Genomic DNA, 4,981 nt, shown 5'->3' with positions numbered 1-4,981 from the left:
GTTGTCTTCTCAGGGACACGGAGACGCTGCGCAGAGGGTGGCGAAGAGGGCCAAGGCCTCGACGGGCGACAAGCCCCCGGCGGGTACTTCGAGTACGCCGCTGGTGGTGGAGAGCAGCCCGGACAGTAGCCCCTGATGCAGCCCCCGCTTTAGCCCCCAGCGTGAGTCCACCACTCATTCTTCCATTGATGAACTGTGGGGTGTGAATCCTTGAAGCCGATCTTGCCGGGTTTGCAGGAGAAGAAAGGCAGCAGGAGGAGCCGCCGAGGGCCACCCCATCACGCCGCCCCTCTCGACTACGCCGCCCCGAGGGGCGTCCCCGGCAAGGGCATCCACCGCCGAGGCCATGCCTATGGAGGAGGAGGAGACGAACTTGGGTGCCGGTGGTTCCACCCCTGCAACGAACGTTGGCGGGGAGGGTGCCACTTCTTCCCAGCCCGGTGCTGGTAAGTTTGCTTGCTTCCCGTCCCTGTTCCTTTTTCTTCTTCTTTTGAACTCTTTTGAACTTTGATTTGGCTCTGCCTCATTCTCCTTCTTGGCATCTAGGTGCTTCCTCGGCGGACCAGGAGAACATCTATACCGTCATCGAGGAGGTCGCCAGGGACGCCGAGGCCGAGGCAGACAAGATCGCCGCTGAGGAGGCCGCCAAGACTGCCGCCAAAGAGGTCGCCAAGGGGCCTGCCAGGGAGGCCGCCAAGGGGCCTGCCGGGGAGGCCGGCAGGGCCGCTGCCGAGGAGGCCGACACAGGGCCTGCCGAGGAGGGGGCGGTTGACGACCAACCTTCCTCCTCCGCTGCCTCTGGCCCGGGTAAGTACCTGAAGGTGAGCGACGACCTGTTCGTCCACCTCCCAGGGACAGCGAGCACCAGGGCGCCCACTGAGGGGGAGGTGTTCGATGACGAGGTGCTCGCCGCCGCCGGGCTTGAGGTTGTTGACAAACCGAGCACCGGTGGCGGTGGTTCCCAAGAGGAGCAGCTCCTTCGGGGCATGAGTGCTAACTTCCAGAAGCTCCAGGCGCTCCACCGTGCCCTCCTGGACAAGGCAAAGTCCAGGATGGCGGCGGTGGACAAGGCGGAGGCGGATCTCGCGGGGCACGTTGCCGAGGCGCAGGCCTGGTTTCGCCAGGCCCACGTGGAACTGAAGGTTGCCCAGGATTTGCTGGCTGAGCGCAAACATGAGCTTATCCTACTGAAGGCCGATGTCGAGAAGACCCAGGAGGTGGTGAAGGAACATGCCGCCAAGGACGAGGCCGATCGGCACCAACACCAGGCCGAGCTGAACTCCCAGGAGGAGGACCTTGTCGCTAGTGAGGGGGTGCTCGCCGCCACCCTTCGCTGCAAGGACGAGGAGGTCAAGAAGCTTGCCACACAGCGGACCCATGAGCTGGAGCAGAGGCACAAGGAGGCACTCAATGCTCAGGCCCAGGTCCATGCCGGCAAGGTGAAGGAGCTAGATGTGGAGAAGGATGGGCTGAAGGAACAGGTCCTGGGACTGGTGAAGGAGAAGGACAGGCTCAACGGCGCCTTGGTGGAGGCGCAGGCGGCAGTCCTCGGCAAGGCTGAGTAGCTCTCCAAGGCCAACGACTCTATCATAGACCTGAAGCTAAAGCTGGAGGGTCTTGAGAGGACGCTTTCGGAGGTCAGGGCCCGGGAAGAGACCCTGACCAAGGCCCTTGAGGACGAGAGGCAGCTGCGGAGGAATGACGCCGCCAACCACGAGGATTACGTGAAGGGCTAAAACCTCTGGATCAGCCGCCTCACCGACGTTGCCGGCAGGATCACCACAAAGTTGGCAGCCATGGGGATGCCAAACGTGAGTTACGCCCCGGAGCCGAACATGAGCCCCAACGCCAAACTGACCCTGTTCTTCGAGGGCGTTCTTGGAGCCCTGGAGTAGTTTCGCTCTAACAGAGCGACTTCTCTAGCCAACGAGGCCCAGAAGCTTTGCCGGGATGCCATGACGAAGGTTCTCACCAAGGTAGCGTATTGGAACCCCAACCTCGACTTCGACGCCGTGCTGGAGAGCTAGCCGGAGGATGTGGACCTCGTGACGCTCGAGGAGCGTATCGAGCCCATCATCAGCCGTGTCGACGGAGTTTAGAGGATAGAGGGCCAGCGCCGGGACTAGGCACCCCGTTTCTCATCGCCCCTGCAGGTTCATGACCAAGACAATTTTTATCTTTAGTTAGAACCGCAGCAAAACTGATGTAATATAACTCTATAGTACTTTGAAACGATGCGTGTGATTTTCCTGTTTGATCTCTCTTTGTACGTCCACCCTACGTTAATTGGGTAGGCTTGCCGGCGCGTAAACCCAAGCCACGGCGCCTCGAGGACAGATCCCCGATAGCCTGCCGGGTGTGCTTGCTGCCAGGCAAACCACCTTACCGCTCTCAATGCGGCCGCTCGAACCGTTGAGCGGACTCGAGACAGAACGAGAGCGTTGCCAATAGCGGAAGGCCACCCCGCCGATCTCGACGCGGCCGTTCGAACTGTTGAGCGGACTCCAAACAGAACAAAGGCGTTGCCAATAGCGGAAGGGCCCCAATGCGTACAGGTTTTCCATACAAAAAGCGTGATCTCCGAGGAGAATAACCTTATACATAAAGGAATTATTCAAAGTTTTGCATGACTTAGCTTTTCTGTCGCCATACGGGCGGTTGCTGTGTCTGTAGATGAAGTCGCTCGCTTGGTCATCTTCTTCCTTGGAGCGACGACTACGACGAAGCCGCTGCGCCAACTAGACCAGATTTTCACAACTGCGCCATACCCCCTACCTGGCGCACCAAAGATGTTGCGGGAAAACGACACCTATGGGATCACTGGAATCCCTTCTACGGTTGGCAGGCGCGGGGTTGCGCAAATAGCGGGTCTAGAAGCCAGCACAAAGATCGTTTACCCAGGTTCGGGCCGCGAGGATGCGTAATAGCCTAGTCCTGCTTTGGTGTATATTTGAGTGTTCTTGAGCTTTTGAACTAGCTACGGTGCGTGCGTCGTCCAAAAGATCCGAATCCTCTCTCAGTATGCTGCGGGCCTCCTTTTATAGACAAAGGGGCCGCCACAGTGGCACACAGGAGGTGGAAAGATATACAGTGTACAAGCTTATCGCTTGTCATTACAGGACAAAGTGCATTAAATGCGTTACTTAGGTGTCCTCTTGCTTTATCGGGGGCGGTAACGAGGCCCGTCCCATCCGTCGGCGCTCCGCCTTGCTCCGACACGCGTCCAGGCCAACGAGGCATGCAGCGCCATGTAAGCTGGCAGGCTGCTGAGTTGGCGTGGTGGTAGGGTCTTCACGAAGATCTGCATGCCACCACGCAGGTGCTTGCTGAATTAGCCTAGAGGCCACATGCCGCCACGCAGGTGCTCGCCTAGTTGTTGGGCTGGCAGTTGCATGGGAACGGTGGTGGAATCTTGGCAGATGTGGGCCTGGCTGCGGCCCCGCGGATGTCTTCGGCAAGAGTCTTGTTGCGGCCCCAACAAGGGTCTTGCCGTGGCGTTGTGGTCGTCCCCGGCAAGGGGCTTGCCGGGGGTCTCGTGGGTATCCTCGGCAAGGATCTTGCCAAGGATCGTCGTCTTCTGATTCTCATCTGATTTTGTATGCTTCTGGTCTTCACAAAGATCCGCATGCCACCATGGAGGCGCCTCCCGAGCTTTGGTTCCAATGTGGTTGAGGGCATCAGAACTCTCAGGCTCGAGGGTGGCAGCCCTGCTGGTGCTGGGCAAGTTGCCCCAGCAAGGCTCTTGCCGGGGCTGTGGAGGCCGCACCGGCAAGGGCCTTGCCGGGGGAGTCCACCTCGCCCTTCTGCTCTTTGTGTTTCCGTCTTGGCGTTGGTCTGGTCGTTTTGTGCCTTTGCTCCCTCTTCCCGCCAAGCATGGCCAGGGGCGTGGGGCTGCGACTGCCCACACACAAGTAAAGGGGTGAAAAAAGGGACCCCTACTTTTGTACACCGACATACACGGAACTGAAACATCGATATTTAGTCTCGTACTATCTACATTCAGATGTTGTTTTTAGCCCCCCTGGCACACACTACATACTTCTTGTATCGGTCAATCTTCCTCTCCTAACCACCTTAGGAAGCTATAGGTTTTCGACACACGTTCATTCTTTCTCTCCATGTTTCGATCTCTAACTCTCTCAACTACACAACCCCCTTTTTGCCACTCTGTTACCAAATGTATTTACCTCACACACCCGCCATTGCACCCCATGCCGAGCTCTCCCTCTCTCTCTCTTTCCCTCCCATCCTCTCTCGCTAGATACATGCATTGCCTATCTAGCCCCCCAACCTCTCGTTCGCACGCACGCACGTTGTCTATCTAGGTCACTACCTCGAGACTGTCTCACTCTTTCTTCCGCACGGCGGGCCACACTCGCTCAATCTCGCTTTTTTTTATCTCAGTCTCGATTAACCTCGTTTTCTTTCACACACAAATGATATATCTCCCTGTTCGGGCCTCGATCGACACACTCTATACTCTCTCACGCAGATTATCTATCTAGGTCAGTCCATCCAAGTCGCCCGCACTCTTTCGACCTCATGGCGGGCTACGCTCACTCAATCTCTCTCTCTCTCTCTCTCTCTCTCTCTCTCTCTCTATCTCCCTCTCTCGCTCTCTCTCTCTCTCTATCTCTCTCTCTCTCGCTCTCTCTCTCTTTGTATGTCTCGATTAACCTCGCTCTTTCTCGGACACAACCGATATATCTCCATGTTTGAGCCCAAATCGACATATTCATATTGTATACTCTCTCATGCACATTGTCTATCTAGGTCACTCTCTCCAACCCGTCTCACTCTTTCGATCGCACGACGACCCACACTCGCTCAATCTCTCTCCATTTATACATGTAATTGATTGACCTATCTTCCTCCAACGCACAAAATATATCTACATGTATGTGGCTGGATTATCTCTCAAGCTCTATCTTACAACCCTCACCCTTCCCAAAAGCTCAATCCGACAATATCTCTCCAGAGC

The sequence above is a fragment of the Aegilops tauschii genome, chromosome 4, assembly GCF_002575655.3.
Source record: "Aegilops tauschii subsp. strangulata cultivar AL8/78 chromosome 4, Aet v6.0, whole genome shotgun sequence".
In the NCBI taxonomy this organism is placed as follows: domain Eukaryota; kingdom Viridiplantae; phylum Streptophyta; class Magnoliopsida; order Poales; family Poaceae; genus Aegilops; species Aegilops tauschii.
This window is presented reverse-complemented; position numbering follows the sequence as displayed.